Source organism: Somniosus microcephalus, chromosome 7, assembly GCF_052327205.1.
Source record: "Somniosus microcephalus isolate GS21.2 chromosome 7, FLI_Smic_1.0, whole genome shotgun sequence".
NCBI lineage: Eukaryota > Metazoa > Chordata > Chondrichthyes > Squaliformes > Somniosidae > Somniosus > Somniosus microcephalus.
Genome location: NC_140993.1, coordinates 23,839,541 through 23,856,845, shown reverse-complemented (window position 1 = coordinate 23,856,845; position 17,305 = coordinate 23,839,541).

Below are 17,305 nucleotides of genomic sequence, written 5' to 3'. Positions count from 1 at the left end.
AATTTGGAGATATTACATCCAATTCCCTCGTCCAGATCATTAATATATATTGTGAACAGCTGGGGTCCTAGGACCGATCCTTGCGGTACCCCACTAGTCACTGCCTGCCACTCGGAAAACGACCCGTTTATTCCAACTCTTTGCTTTCTGTCCGCCAACCAGTTCTCTATCCAAGTCAATACCTTGCCCCCAATCCCATGTGCCTTAATTTTGCACGCTAATCTCTTATGTGGGACCTTATCGAAAGCCTTCTGAAAGTCCAAATACACCACATCCACTGGTTCTCCCTTATCTATTTTACCAGTTACATCCTCAAAAAATTCCAGTAGATTAGTCAAGCATGGTTTACCTTTTGTAAATCCATGTTGACTTTGTCCGATCCAGTCACTGCTTTCCAAGTGCTCTGCTATTACATCTTTTATAATGGACTCTAGCATTTTCCCCACTACCGATGTCAAGCTTACCGGTCTATAATTCCCCGTGTTTTCTCTACCACCTTTTTTGAATAGTGGGGTAACATTAGCTACCCGCCAATCCATGGGTACCGTTCCAGAGTCTATCGAGTTCTGGAAGATGACCAGCAATGCATCTACTATTTCTAGGGCCACTTCCTTAAGTAACCTGGGATGTAGATTATCAGGCCCTGGGAATTTATCGGCCTTCAGTCCCATCAATTTTCCTAACACCATTTCCCTACAACTACTGATTTCTTTCAGTTCCACCCTTTCATCAGACCCTATGTTCCCCGGCATCTCTGGGAGGTTATTTGTGTCCTCCTTTGTGAAGGCAGAACCAAAATATGTATTTAGTTGGTCTGCCATTTCTTTGTTCCCCATTATAAATTCCCCCGATTCTGACCGCAAGAGACCTACGCTTGACTTCACCAATCTTTTTCTCTTCACATATCTATAAAAGCTTTTACGGTCAGTTTTTATGTTCCCTGCAAGCTTACTCTCATATTCTATTTTCCCTTTCTTAATTAATCCCTTTTTCCCCCTTTGTTGAATCCTAAACTGCTCCCAATCCTCAGGATTATTGCTTTTTCTGGCCAATTTATATGCCCTCTCCTTGGACCTTATGCTATCCCTAATTTCCCTTGTTAGCCACGGTTGGGTCACCTTTTTTGTTTTATTTTTATGCCAAACTGGGATGAACAAATTCTGTAGTTCATCCATTCGGTCTTTGAATGTTTGCCATTGCCTATCCACCGTCAACCCTTTGAGTGCAATTCCCCAATCAATCCTACCCAACTCGCTCCTCAGACCATCGTAGTTTCCTTTATTTAAATTAAGGACCCTAGTCTCCGAGTCAACTACTTCATTCTCCATCTTAATGAAGAATTCGATCATATTATGATCGCTCCGACCCAAGGGGCCTCGTACAACAAGATTGCTAATTAATCCTTCCTCATTACATAATACCCAGTCTAAGATGGCCTGATCTCTGGTTGGTTCCTCGACATATTGGTCCAGGAAACCATCCCGTAAACACTCCAGGAATTCCTCCTCCACAGTATTGTTACTAATTTGGTTGGCCCAATCTATATTTTCTTGCAAACTTTGGCAATCTGGCTTTGCTGCAGTTGAAGGTTAAGAACATAAGAAATAGGAGCAGGAGTCGGCCATTCGGCCCCTCGAGCCTGCTCCACCATTCAATGAGATCATGGCTGGTCTTCGACCTCAAATCCACTTTCCTGTCCGATCCCCATATCCCTTGAGTCCCCTAGAGTCCAAATATCTTTTGATCTCAGCCTTGAATAATTAGATGCTTGATAAACACATTTGGGAGAAAGGAATAGACAGTTATGCTGAGAGGGTGAGATGAAGTAGGGGTGGGCAGAGGCTCGTGTGGAGCATAAACACCGGCATGGACCAGTTGGGCCGAATGGCCTGTTTCTGTGCTGTAAGTGATTCCATGTTATTCTATACAAAAGCAAAATACTGCGGATGCTGGAAATCTGAAATAAAACAGAAAATGCTGGAGATACTCAGCAGGTCAGGCAGCATCTGTGGAGAGAGAATCAGAGTCAACGTTTCAGGTCGGTGACCTTTCGTCAGAATTGGAACCTGACGAAAGGTCGTCGACCTGAAATGTTAACTCTGTCTCTCTCTCCACAGATGCTGCCTGACCTGCTGAGTGTTTCCAGCATTTCTGTTTTTATTCCATGTAATTCTATGCTAGCTGACTTAATGTTAGCGCAAACCAATTAACCCAAACAGCTTTAAATGATCATTACTGAGTCTAACTGGAATGTTTAGTGCAGCTCAACAGGAGATGAAAATTTCAATTCTGTAAAATTAGATATTGTTATAAAAAAACTTTTCAGTTCATGACAGCCTGGTTACATTCACAGTACCAAGGATTTAAATCCATTAGCACCACTTTCTGTGTTCCTGCCCAGGCACTGGACAGAAGCAGTGCATCCACAACACACAAGATTCTGAGGGGGATTGACAGGGTAGATGCTGAGAGCTTGTTTCTCCCTGGCTGGTGAGACTAGAACTAGGGGGCATAGTCTCAGGATAAGGGGTCGGCCATTTAGGACTGAGATGAGGAAGACCTTCTTCACTCAGAGGGTTGTGAATCTTTGGAATTCTCGGCCCCAGAGGGCTGTGGATGCTGAGTCTTTGAGTATATTCAAGGCTGAGATAGATAGATTGTTGGACTCTATGGGATTCAAGGGATATGGAGATCGGGCGGGAAAGTGGAGTTGAGGTCGATGATCAGCCATGATCTTATTGAATAGTGGGGCAGACTCAAAGGGCTGTATGGCCTACTCCTGCTCCTAACCCTTACGTTCTTAATAAGTACTTTGTTCCTATCCAGCCCCAGGATCCCTGGTATTTACACAATACCTCTGTAAAGGCTCACTGCCTGACAAGACCTAATGCCGGCAGTGAGGGCAGGAAACTCAAGGGGAGACTGCAGGCATCTCAGGCCTGAGGCTGCATGGCTATCCTCCATGATCAGGACTTTCTGGAGATGGGCAACCAGAAGTTCCCGCTTTCATCTGACAGCCCTGGAGTGGGGGAGATGGCTACAACTCGTAAAACCAGCCTTACGTCAAAGCTGTCGGACTACTCCAGGACCCCGGTGGACCTCCGCAGGTACTCAGGGATACAGGGGGTGGGGAGGGTTGCCAACTCTGGTTGGATGTGTTCCTGGAGATTTCATCACATGACCTCCAACCGCCCTATCCTCCCGCCACCCCCCACGCTCCCTCCATTGATTGCCCGACACATCCATCCTCTCGTCCCCACACCCCCTCTGTAAGGGGTGGTGTGTGTGGTCAGCTTCACCTGACTCCCTGAGTGGTTCGAATTGCTCCCACTCCCTTGGTTCTAGACTTTGGACTTATTTGGGGGTTGTAATGAAATTGCAACAGACACCTGAGTTGGTCAAATGAATTGAGATTTTTATTTTGTGACAGGAAAATATACAATACAATAAGTCTTATACTCTAAAAGGGGGAACACTTCGGAATATGTGAGGGAGAATGACAATAGACAAAAAATACCTTACCCTCCCAATCTCACTATCCTAACTAGGCTGAAATCCAGAGGACCAGGAAATGCTCACCAAACGACTTCCTTGACAGATTGTAGAGGTTTGCAATTTCAGGGTTCTCTTTAGTTGTGGCGGTTGTGGCCTGCCGTACCCCGGACGTGGTGGAAGACTGCATGTCTTCAGTCTTCGCGAGTCCGCTGATGCAGTTGGATGCATAGTTGGATTTATCGGGTAAGTATCCAATTTCCTTTGGTTAGGTATAGTTTTTTAGAGTCTTTTGTGTCAAATCTTACCCAGTGGTAAGTCAGACTAGCTTGTAGAGTGGAAACAAGTTTGTGAATTTTCGACTTCTTGGTGGTTGGTTTCTTGTTGGTCGCGGTGGCCCAATATTACCTGGTTGGTGGTAATATTGTTAGTTGTTGGTTTCTTGAGATCTTTGGTTTCCGCGATTTCCTTTTCCTTACATTTCGTTCTTCTTTCCTCAAGTCTCCGATCCTTTGACTAAGTACAGTGATGATGATATCTTTTTCTGAACTGTACTTTCTCTCTCCTGTGCTGAACTTGAACCTTCTGGAGCTGTGTCCTCAACTATGACTGTACTGTGCTGTGTTAGCAGGCCTCAATTATACTGTTTTGAGGCCTGGCTTATCTGACCGCCAAATCTCCTCTGGTCCTTTGTTAATTTTGGCGGGCTCGTTAATTTTAATATGTTTAAATTCTCATCAAGTTTCGGGGACGGTCCTATCTATTTTTAATTGGCTTTTAACTGGTTTCGGGATTGCTTTGAAATCAGTTTAAAATGTGCAAAGTGTTTTGGAAATCTTTCTGAGTGGCTTTAAACTGTTGTTTGATTGTCTTTTTCCTGCTGGGGCCAGGTTCTCTTTTGTTGGTTGTTGGCATGTATTGTATTATTCATGTTCTTGGTGGCCCTGTAAGTTTTGGCGGGAACAGTCTTTTCTGTGGGCTTATTGTCTTTATGTAGAATGACTGGGATGTCCCAGAACATTCTCAGACAATCTCTGGCCCCTCCAATACTCAAACTGCCTGTCCCACCCATTCCTTTTGTGCCAGCTTTTTCCACAGGCCTGAACATGCCTTTTAAACTAACCAAATCTTCCTGGGGTTTTGATTTTAGGTCCCCTTTGGCCCAATATTATTTCAAACAGTCCAAATATCTCTTCTTTCTTACTTGGTTTCGGGGAGTCTGTAGAATTTTGCGAGCCTTACACCTCCACCCAACTTCCCACGGCCAATTGGAAAGCGAATAGACACTTTGTTATCCGATTGGATGATTCTTGACTATCAGTCAAACAGACTTTTCTCTCCCCCTCCTCCACCTGCAATATTTTTATAATTAATAAACGAGTGTTCAAAGAAAATGAAAAAAAACTATTTCTTTAATGCCCCTATGACTTTCCTCCGGGATTACTCGCAGGAATGTGCTGGAGATTCATTTTCAATTCCTGGAGACTCCCGGGTAATCCTGAAGGGTTGGTAACTCTTGGGGCAGGCCAACCCACCAGATACTTTGGACCCGCTTGCCTTGCAGTTCCCAGTGACCTGATGAACCGTGGAATGAGGCAAGAGTGTAGGAATGTTACCCCCATTGTCACTCCACCGTTGGTGGCCGTGCCTTCAGCTGCCAAGACCCTAAGCTCTGGAATTCCCTCCCTAAACCTCTCCGCCTCTCTCTCCTCCTTTAAGACACTCCTTAAAACCAACCTCTTTGACCAAGTCATCTGCCCCAATATCTCCTTATGTGGCTCGGTGTCGAATTTCATTTGATTACACTCCTGTGAAGCGCCTCGGGATGTTTTACTACATTAAAGGCACTATATAAATGCAAGTTTTGTAACTAGAGGCCATCAATATAAGATAGTCACCAAGGAATCCAATAGGGAATTCAGAAGAAACTTCTTTACCCAGAGTGGTGAGAATGTGGAACTCGCTGCCACAGGGAGTGGTTGAGGAAAATAGTGTAGATGCATTTAAGGGGAGGCTAGGCAAACATATGAGGGAGAAGGGAATAGAGGGTTATGCTGATAGATTTAGATGAGGAAAGACAGGAGGAGGCTCGAGTGGAGCATAAATGCTGGCATGGACTGGTTGGGCCGAATGGCCTGTTTCTGTGCCGTATATCCTATGTAATGTAATCCTATGCAATGTAAATGCAAGTTGTTGTTGTTGTTGTTCTGACATGCCTGCACCACCTACTGCAGGTGTAGCCGAACTTCACCTCACCCAGAAAAGCCCCAGAAATCCGAAGGCAATGTTAATGGAGTGGAGAGCCAGCCATCTGATTCTCTGCCTCATTTTTCTGACCTTTCGGCCAGGGGAACTGGGCATTCCCTGGGGGGGCAAAGGTCATGTAAACCCACCCTAATATATCTTAGCTGGCTAGCCCATCGGGCCTTACAGGATGAGTATTTTTTTTTCTGCTTAAGCTTTACCTTTCAGTGACCGGAAATTACATTTTTGCCTGATGACATGTTGCAATTGTTAATCATCAAAGCATCTTTATGTCAATGAGTTTCAGAACTAAAGCACAAACAGCCGGTTTTGTCTTCCATTGTGAAACTCAGTGAAGGAGGATAGGTTCCATTCTTTCCCTATTTTTACATAGAATTACACAGAATGTACAGCGTAGATACAGGCCATTCAGCCCAACTGGTCCATGCTGGTTTTTATGCTCCACTCAAACCTTCTCCCATCCCATTTCATCTCACCCTATCAGCATAACCTTCGATTCCTTTCGCCCCCATGTACGTATCGAGCTTCCCCTTAAATGTATCTTTGCTATTGGCCTCAAGCACTCCCTGTGGTAGTGAGTGTTGTGTCCGTGTGTTAATAGAGATACTGAAGGCAGGGGTTGGTTTCACAGGTGTTTACTGAACAAAGTCTGGAGGTGAACTAACTGATACAACACAATATACAGGTTTATATAGCCCGAGTGGCCATTACCGGCATTACAGTACACAGGGGGCTCTTAAAGGCACATACACTACAATTCCTCCCCTTTTAGCCAACTAGTACATAATATTTTAAGTAATCATTAATTACATGTTACAAGAACAATAATCTACACATTGCTGCAGTTAATCAATTATAAGTCAGTCTCTCTGGAGGCTTCCTGACTCGGTCCGGATAACGCCTCGGTGGTGTAGTAGTTTCTGGTGGTGTAGTAGGTTCTTTTGGCAAGGCTGATTCGGCTTGAATGCCAGTGTCGGGTTCATCGGGTTCCAGTATCACCGGATCGGAGGTAGATACTATGGGTATCTCTACTTCATCATTAGGCATATAGAGTTGTGGTGTAGGTTGTCCCTTTTCGGATGACTCTATGATTTGGTCAGCATGGCGCCTTATTATGCTTTCTCCAATGTCCACGGTATACATCAGCGGTCCTAGTCGTGTGCAGATAGTTCCAGGCTGCCATTTCCCGGTACGGTAGTCCCGGGCCAAAACTTGTTGACCTATCTGGAAGGTTCTAGTTGGCCTTTCATTCATGCCTTGAAATTGCCGGTTCTCCACGTCCCTTCTGATGTTTGGCTTGATCAAATCCAGCCGGCATCTTAGGCTTCTATTGAAGAACATCATGGCGGGAGTTTGGTTTGTAACCATATGTGTTGCATTCCTGTATGCAAACAAGAAGTTATCCACCTTATGCTGAAGTTTTATGTCTTCATTACCCATGGCCTTTATGGCCTTCTTGAAGGTCTGGACAAACCTTTAAGCCAATCCATTGGTGGCGGGATGGTATGGGGTGGACGTGTAGTGCTTAACCCCATTGTTTTTTAAGAACTTCCTGAATCCTTTGGACACAAATTGTGGTCCATTATCAGAAAAGATCTGTTCAGGCAGCCCATTCCTGGAAAATATGGTCCTTAATACTGTGATTTTTTTTCCGTGGTGGTGGAGGACATCTTTATTACCTCCGGCCACTTGGAGTGTGCATCAACCGCGATTAAGAACATTGAGTCCATAAATGGACCAGCAAAGTCAATGTGTACCCTTTGCCATGGAGATGAGGGCCACTCCCATGGATGTAGAGGGGCTTGTGGTGGAGCGTTTTGGACCTTCTGGCATCCTAGGCAGCTCTTGGTCATTTCTTCGATGTCTCCATCAATACCTGGCCACCATACAAACGCCCTGGCTAGGTTCTTCATTTTCACTCCACTCAGATGCCCCTCGTGAAGCTCCTTTAGAACTTTATCCTGGAGTTTGGGTGGAATCACCACTCTGGATCCACACATCAAGGTTCCTCGGCACACTGACAGCTGTTCTCTTCTTTGCGAGAATGCTGGCAACAGTGGTTCGCCATGTGCTGGCCATCCCTTCACTGTTAAATCGTAGACTCGTGAGAGAGTCGGGTCATTTCTAGTTTCCCTTTCAATGGCAGAATTTGTTACTGGTAGACGTTCGACTATGGTAGAGTGGAACATCTCCACTGGGTCTACTGTAGGTGCCTCTTCTACCGTTGGCAACGGTAGACGCGATAAACCATCAGCTTTCCCATGCTGTTTTGATCCTTTGTATTCTGTGTTATATTGGTGTGCCCCTAGAAAAAGGGACCACCTCTGTAGCCTTTGCGCTGTCATAATGGGAACACCCTTTTTAGGGTTGAATATGGAGATGAGGGGTTGATGGTCAGTCAACAAGGTAAATTTTTGTCCATGTAGGTAATGGTTGAATTTCTTCACTCCCCATACTAGGCTGAGTGCTTCCCTGTCGATTTGGGCATAGTTACGCTCAGCTGAGTTCAATGAGCGTGACGCAAAAGCTATCGGCCGCTCCGAGCCATCAGGGAATCTATGCGATAATACCGCTCCTACGCCGTAAGGGGATGCATCGCACGCCAGTCTGATTGGCAGTGATGGGTTGTAATGAGCCAAAACTTCCTTGGACGTGATTAAGTCTTTGCATTTATGGAAGGCACGTTTACAGTCTTCGTTCCATTTCCAAATTACTCCTGTTTGTAGCAGTTCATTAAGAGGGTGCAGAAGAGTTGATAAGTTCGGTAAAAATTTATGATAGTAATTTATTAATCCCAGGAACGACCTTAATTGTGAAACATTTTCAGGTGCTGGGGCTTTTATGACCGCTTCAATTTTTTCAGGTGACTTATGCAACCCTTCCTTATTAATTATGTGGCCACAATATGATATTTGATTCTGGAAAAATTCGCACTTGGGGCGATTTGCTCGTAGGCCCCGTTCTCTCAGCCTAGTGAGCATCTGCTCCAAATTGGCAAGGTGCTCGTTGTCGTTTTCTCCTGTTACAAGGATGTCGTCTAGGTAGCATTGAGTCCCCGGAACCCCTTGGAGGACTTGCTCCATAGCTCTTTGCCAGATAGCTGGAGCGGATGCTACTCCGAAAACCAGTCGATTGTACTGGTACAGGCCTTTGTGTGTATTTATCGTGAGATACTTTTTAGAGGCCTCTTCAACCTCCATCTGTAGATATGCCTGTGCCAAGTCAATTTTGGTGAAACGTTTCCCTCCGGATAGTGAGGCGAAAATATCTTCTATCCTCGGAAGAGGATACTGTACCGTGTGAAGGACCGGGTTTACAGTCACCTTGAAGTCTCCACAGATGCGAATTTTTCTCTGTTCTTCAGATTTATCATTATTCAACGTTTTGTTCATGACCGGGACGATGGGTGTTGCCCACTCGCTCCAATCTATTTTGGATAATACGCCTGCCTTTTCCAAATTCTCCAGCTCTGCCTCGACTGCTGGACGAATTGCGTATGGCACCGGTCTTGCCTTAAAAAACTTGGGAATTGCCGCATCTTCCACTTTTATTGAGGCGGTGATGCCTTTCAAGGTTCCTAGTTTCTCTTGAAATACTTCCTTGGCGTTGGCCAAGATGTCTTTTAATCGTTCAGGTATGACGTCATCATCATTTTTTTCCTTACTGGTCACCGTCAGTGCCTGAATGGAGTGCCAGTCTAAACGTATTTTCCTGATCCATTCACGTCCCAACAGCGGTGGACCACCATCTTGTAGAACGTATAAATACAACTTCTGTATTTCCTTGCCGTTGTATACAACAGGCACCCTTATTTTTCCTTTGGAGTATACTTTCTGCCCCGTATATGTTTTCAAGATAATGGATGTGTCTTTTAAAGGTATATGCGGAAATAGCCGCTCGTAATCCCATCGATTTATGACGGTCAGAGCTGATCCTGTATCTAGCTCCATTTTAACTGGGGACCCTGCTATTGTGAGGGTAACCCAAATGGTCTGGTGATCTTCTTTAGCAATTACATTATGTAATTTGAGAGAGCTTAGTCTCTTGTTTCCGGAGTCGCTATCGCTCTTCTGGTCTTCGGAGCTACTGTCCGTCATCATTTGTACCTTTCTGTACTTTTCCTTATTGATTTTCTTTCTGTTAGTGGATTTTTTGTTTCCAGATCGGCATACACGTGTAATGTGTCCCATCTTTCCGCATTGCCTGCATGCTTTGTCCTTGAACCAGCAGTCCCTCTGGTCATGGGTGGATCTGCCGCAGCGATAACATCTCTCGAAACCCCGTGTTATTTCATGGGTGCCGAAGTCCTGTGGCTTTTGTTGTATCTCTGCAGCTCCTCTTGCACTGAAAGCCTTGTCCAGTGTCAAATCTTTCTCAGAAAGTAGCCTTTTTTGTGTTCCTTCACTTAGGAGATCGCAGACGAATTTGTCTCATAGAGAATCTGCCAGTCCTGCCCTGAATTGGCAGTGTAGGGTATCAACAATCTCCTTAAAATTCTTGTCCATCGGTTCGGCTGAAGTGATTAAGTTTCATAACAGCTTGTATGTCTTTGCGCCCATTAGATTTAGAAGTACTGACGCCTTTTTATCATTATCTATTCCATTTGCGGTGCAATATACCTCCACTCTTTCCACATATGTGGTCCAATCCTCTATATCGTTATCAAAAGCATCAATATTGCCAGCCTTAGGCATCCTGGAAAAAAAAATGGCGCTTCCCGCGCTTTTCTTTCTTTCCTGCAGAAAAGATATGGCACTTCCCGTGCTTTCCCGCCGCTGCTGCCGATGACAACGCTGTTTTCCGCGGTTTTTTAAAAAAAAATTTAATTTTTTTATTTACAGGTGGAGACTCGTTCCCGCCGGACTCTCTCTGCTAGGTCCGAACACCGACCTGCTCGCCGCGCCGGCCGTCTCCCGAGTGCTCCCTCCCCGTCTGTTACTGTTTGCCTCCGCCTTCGCTGCTTGGCCTCGCTGCAGAGCCAGCCGATGGAGCCCCAGCTCGCCGCCCAGGAAGGATTATTGCAGTACCTGCCACCAGCTCGGCTAGCTGGTGAAACCACAGCTTTTTCTTTTTCTTGCTTTTCTTCGACTTTGGACGTTTGAGGAATCGATGTCCTTGAGGTGCTGCCGAATTGCAGGTAAGTCCGTTTCCAATTCGTCGCCACTGTTGTGTCCGTGTGTTAATAGAGACACTGAAGGCTGGAGTTGGTTTCACAGGTGTTTACTGAACAAAGTCTGGAGGTGAACTAACTGATACAACACAATATACAGGCTTATGTAGCCCGAGTGGCCATTACCGGCATTACAGTACACAGGGGGCTCTTAAAGGCACATACACTACAGTGAGCTCCACATTCACACCACTCCCTGGGTAAAGAAGTTTCTCCTGAATTCCCTGCTGCGTCAGCCATGGCTCAGCTGGTAGCACTCTGAGTCAGAAGGTTGCGGGGTTCAAGTCCCACTCCAGGGACTTGAGAACAATAGCCTAGGCTGACACTCCCAGTGTCAGCTGTGGCTCAGTGGGTAGCACACTCGCCTCTCAGTCATGAAGGTCGTGGGTTGTGAGCACATAAATCCAGGCTGACACTCCAGTGCAGTGCTGAGAGAGTGCTGCACGGTCGGAGGTGCCGTCTTTCGGATGAGACACTAAACCGAGGGCCCCGTCTGCTCTCTCAGGTGGACGTAAAAGATCACGTGGCACTATCTCGAAGAAGAGCAGGGGTTATCCCGTGTGTCCTGGCCAATATTTATCCCTCAACCAATACAACAAATGCTGATTACCTGGTCATTATCACATTGCTGTTTGTGGGAGCTTGCTGTGTGCTAATTGGCTGCTGCATTTCCTACATTACAACAGTGAATCCACTGAAAAGTACTTCATTGGCTGTAAATGGGTAGAGCTGAGAAATACCATGGGGCAGAAATCATTAGTGGGAGTTGTATACAGACCCCCAGACCCCCAAACAGTAATACGGAAGTTGGGGATGGCACTAAATGGGAAATTAGAGACACGTGCAATAAGGGCACAGCAGTTATCATGGGTGACTTTAATCTACATATAGATTGGGCTAACCAAATTAGTAACAATACTGTGGAGGAGGAATTCCTGGGATGGTTTCCTGGACCAGTATGCCAAGGAACCAACTGGAGATCAAGCCATCTTAGACTGGGTATTATGTAATGAGAATGGAATAATTAGCAATCTTGTTGTGTGAGGCCCCTAGGGGCGGAGTGATCATAATATGATAGAATTCTTCATTAAGATGGAGAGTAAAGTATTTGATTCAGAGGCTAGGGTCCTGAATTTAAATAAAGGAAACTACGATGGTATGAGGTGCGAGTTGGGTAGGATTGATTGGGGAATGTTACTCAAAGAGCTGACGGTGGATAGGCAATGGCAAACATTTAAAGATCGCATGGATGAAATACAGAATTTGTTCATCCCGGTTTGGCATAAAAATAAAACAAAAAGGGTGACCCAACCGTGGCTAACAAGGGAAATTAGGGACAGCATAAGATCCAAGGAGAGGATATATAAATTGGCCAGAAAAAGCAGCAAACCTGAGGATTGGGAGCAGTTTAGGATTCAGCAAAGGAGGACAAAGGGATTAATTAAGAGGGGGCAACAGAGTATGAGAGTAAGCTTGCAGGGAACATAAAAACTGACTGCAAAAGCTTCTATAAATATGTGAAGAGAAAAAGATTGGTGAAGTCAAGCGTAGGTCCCGTGCAGTCAGAATCAGGGGAATGTATAATGGGGAAAAAAGAAATGGCAGACCAATTAAATACATACTTTGGTTCTGTCTTCACAAAGGAAGACACAAATAACCTCCCAGAGATGTCAGGGAACACAGGTTCTAATGAGAGGGAGGAACTGAATGAAATCAGTATTTGTAGGGAAATGGTGTTAGGGAAATTGATGGGATTGAAGGCCGATAAATCCCCAGGGCCTGATAATCTACATCCTAGTATACTTAAGGAAGTGGCCCTAGAAATAATAGATGCATTGCTGGTCATCTTCCAAAATTCTATAGACTCTGGAACAGTTCCCATGGATTGGAGGGTAGCTAATGTTACCCCACTATTCAAAAAAGGTGGCAGAGAGAAAACGGGGAATTATAGACCGGTAAGCCTGACATCGGTAGTGGGGAAAATGCTAGAGTCCATTATAAAAGATGTAATAGCAGAGCACTTGGAAAATAGTGACAGGATCGGACAAAGTCAACATGGATTTACAAAAGGTAAATCATGCTTGACTAATCTACTGGAATTTTTTGAGGATGTAACTGGTAGAATAGATAAGGGAGAACCAGTGGATGTGGTGTATTTGGACTTTCAGAAGGCTTTCGATAAGGTCCCGCATAAGAGATTAGCGTGTAAAGTTAAGGCGCATGGGATTGGGGGCAAGGTACTGACTTGGATAGAGAACTGGTTGGCAGACAGGAAGCAAAGCGTTGGAATAAACGGGTCTTTTTCCGAGTGGCAGGCAGTGACTAGTGGGATACCGCAGGGATCGGTCCTAGGACCCCAGCTATTCACAATATATATTAATGATCTAGACGAGGGAACTAGATGTAATATCTCCAAGTTTGCAGATGACACAATGCTGCGTGGGCGTGTGTGCTGTGAGGAGGATGCCGAGAAACTCCAGTATGATTTGGACAGGTTGGGTGATTGGGCAGAAACATGGCAAATGCACTATAACGTGGATAAATGCGAGGTTATCCACTTTGGTGGCAAAAACAGGAAGGCAGATTATTATCTGAATGGCAATAGATTGGGAGAAGGGGAAGTGCAACGAGACCTGGGTGTCCTTGTGCACCAATCGCTGAAGGTAAGCATGCAGGTGCAGCAGGCAGTTAAGAAGGCAAATGGTATGTTGGCCTTCGTAGCGAGAGGGTTTGAGTACAGGAACAAGGATGTGTTGCTGCAGTTGTACAGGGCCTTCGTGAGACCACATCTTGAGTATTGTGTGCAGTTTTGGTCGCCTTAGCTGAGGAAGGATGTTCTTGCCATGGAGGGAGTGCAGCGAAGATTCACCAGAATGATACCTGGGATGGCAGGAATGACGTATGAGTAGAGATTGGGTCGATTGGGCTTATACTCGCTGGAGTTTAGAAGAATGAGAGGGGATCTCATTGAAACTTATAAAATTCTAACAGGACTAGACAGATTAGATGCAGGAAGGATGTTCCCAATGGTGGGGAGACCAGAACCAGGGGTCACATTCTAAGGATAAGGGGTAAGCCATTTCGGACAGAAATGAGGAGGAATTTCTTCACCCAGAGAGTGGTGAACCTGTGGAATTCTCTACCACAGAGGGCAGTTGAGGCCAATTCATTAAATATATTGAAGAAGGAGTTAGATATATTTCTTAAGGCTAAAGGGATCAAGGGATATGGGGAGAAGGCAGGGACAAGGTACTGAGTTTGGATGATCAGCCATGATCTCATTGAATGGCGGAGCAGGCTCGAGGGGCCGAATGGCCTACTCCTGCTCCTATCTTCTATGTTTCTATGTTAAAGCGCTTTGGGATGTCCTGAGGTCGGGTAAGGCATTATACAAATGCAAGTCTTTCGTTTTTCTTTTTATTGGATTTATTAGTGACTATCATATATTTAAAACATGTAAAATAAAGGCAGGAAGTCCCAATTTTCTTCAAATCTTTGGGGGCAAACTTCGGTATCGCCCCATTTGGGGCGCCGCTTTCGGCCGTGCGCAAAGTTTAGCGCCTGGCGTTAATTATCACCTCTGACAGCAAACTTGGCTTTTATCGCCCCTGGAGGTGATTGGAGCACTAAATCAGGCGCTTCACACCTGTCTTAAGGCGCAAATGCCGAGGAGTGAGGCGCTACCTCAGAGCGCTGGCGAAGGAAGGAAGGGCAAATCAAAATCAACCTGCAAAGTGCTGCTCAGTACTCAAAACTCCTTCACACAGCGTTGAATCTCTCCAGAAGTCTCTCTCTCTCTCAGAATGCGTGGTGCAAAAATGTCACCGACAAAAAAAGGCAGGAAGCGGTCACCTTTAAATAGCGCTCCTCCAGTCCCTTTCTGACAGCAAAACGCTCCCCTCAACCTGTCATTGGTAGCGGCAGGAGGTAAGGCAGGGGGCGCCACTCAATATCTGGTCCGGGGCGCTAACGGGGCGTTGCGCACTCGACTGATGTCACAATCTGCCAGCGCAGGAGATCGTGGCGGTAGTGTTTAATGCCGCCGCAAAATGTCTAGTTAATTTCGCAAGCAGCACAAACATCGCCGCGCCCGGGCGCTAGTTGCTTTGTGCCCCAATTGGTGCCCTCTTAAGGCGCTAACGGGAGGCGCAAACAACTGAATTCATCCCCCTTTATCTTTGTTTTGCTGGTTCCGCCGGTATTTCATTAATAAAAATTAACCTGCTTCAAACTCATCAAGTCTCGTCAGTGGAGCAAAGCGGCCAAGGTTCTGATGAGTCAACACTTGGTTACTTGAGAAATAAGTTGCTTTTGGTAAAACTTTTGAATGATGAAATAAAAAGAGTTTCAACATATCTTCCATTAATCGCGTGTTTCTACAGACATTTGCTCCTTCAGCGTGTCATTATGCTTAGGCCATTAAGTTGTTTTCTCCAAGTTATCACCATCTCATCACCATTCGGGGAATTAAATTAATAGAATGTATAATATTTCAGCAATGTTTTACCAGCCACAGATTTGTGCTTCCTTCATGGTCTACAGGTTTATGGTTACGTAAACAGCTGCAGGAGGTCAGCGTGCCATTTTTTCATTTTGCCAGGAAGCATATTCGGGACACTCTTCTGCTCTTTTCTGCTTACCACCCTACGAGCGCTCAAGTGTGGGCGAACGTCTGCGCTATTCCACACGGGGCAAAGCTGTGGCTTTCCCCTGTGCTCACGCATGCCTGGCACACACGCAATCTCCCATCTGCCAAGTCTATCAAAGAGCCAAGATGTAGATTTGTGCTGATCAGCCAATAACCAAGTTTAAACCTCATAGAATATTAGAATAGCACAGCACAGAAGGAGGCCATTCGGCCCATCGAGTCTGCGTCGGCTCCTTCGAAGAGCAATCCAGTTAGTCCCACTCTCCCCCCGCTCTTTCTCCATATCCCTGCAATTTTTTCTTCTTCAAGTATTTATCCAATTCCCTTTTGAAAGTTACTAATGAATCTGCTTCCACCGCCCTTTCAGGCAGCGCGTTCCAGATCACAACAACTCGCTGCGTAAAACATTTCTCCTCAGCTCCCCTCTGGTTCTTTTGCCAATCTGTGTCCTCTGGTTAACGACCCTCCTGCCAGTGGAAACAGTTTCTCCTTATTTACTCTATCAAAACCCTTCATAATTGTTGTATTTCTAAATATTTGTATCCACCTCGTAAGCTGATGGAGCGTCTCGACCTGTGAAGAATGAGCAGGCACCGCAATTATTTACTTTTTGGTTTTAGCTGGCTTTAATCATCCATTTTGTAAACACCCTTGTGTGTGCGTAGTGTTGGGGTGGGAGTGAGGAGTTGCTGTTACGGATGAGCTCCTCTGTAGTTCTTTCATTCAATGTGAAAAAAACATGTTTTAAAATAGTTTTCTCGCATGGATTCAGTTTTGTTTCTATGCCAGCCGTGGCCCAGAGGGCAGCACCCTCACTTCGGAGGCAGAAGGTTGTGGGTTCAAGTCCCACTCCAGAGATTGAGCACAAAAATCTAGACTGACAGTGCAGTGCTGAGCTGAGGGAGTGCTGCTCTGTCGGAGGTGCTGTCTTTTGGATGAGACATTATACTGAGGCCCCATCTGCTCTCTCAGGTGGACGTAAAAGGCCCCATGGTACTACTTCGAAGAGTTAAATCCGGTATCCTGGCCCACATTTATCCCTCAATCAACATCACTAAAACAGATTATCTGGCCATTGTCACATTGCTGTTTGTGGGAGCTTGCTGTGTGCAAATTGACTGCTGTGTTTCCCACATTACACCAGTGGCTGTCAAGGGCTTTGGGGCATTTGGTGGTCATGAAAGGTACAGAAATTCAAGTCTTTCTTTTTTTTCTTTATTGATAGGTAAGAAGATGAGCCACATGGCTACATCAGGTGAGATATATGTCGTAAATTATATTGCAACTTGAGCTAACCTGGTTTAAGAAATGATTTCTGCGTTCCAATCAAAGTTGAAATCAACATTGCCCGGATGTTACTTTTGTCTCATCACAGAAATAGACCTTTACCATTTTCAACCTCCATCTCAATTCATCATACTCTCTCTCCTCTGAGTTCACTACTCTCCTAGCCTCCCTCAATCTCTCCCTCCATGTAAACTCCCCAACCTATATTCATGGCCATCCCCTCGACCTTGCCCGCTCTCATGGCCTCGCTACTCCCATCGTGTCAATCACAGATAAGGCCATCTCTGACCACTTCCTCGTATTGCTCTCCACGCACACCCCCCCCCCCACACCCCGCAACCCTACTTTCTTCAGTATCCACCCCTGGAAAAAAGTCTCTCCCAACTCTCTTACAGCTGCGCTTCTGAAATCCCAACTGTCCAGCCTTTGGCCCTCCATTCACC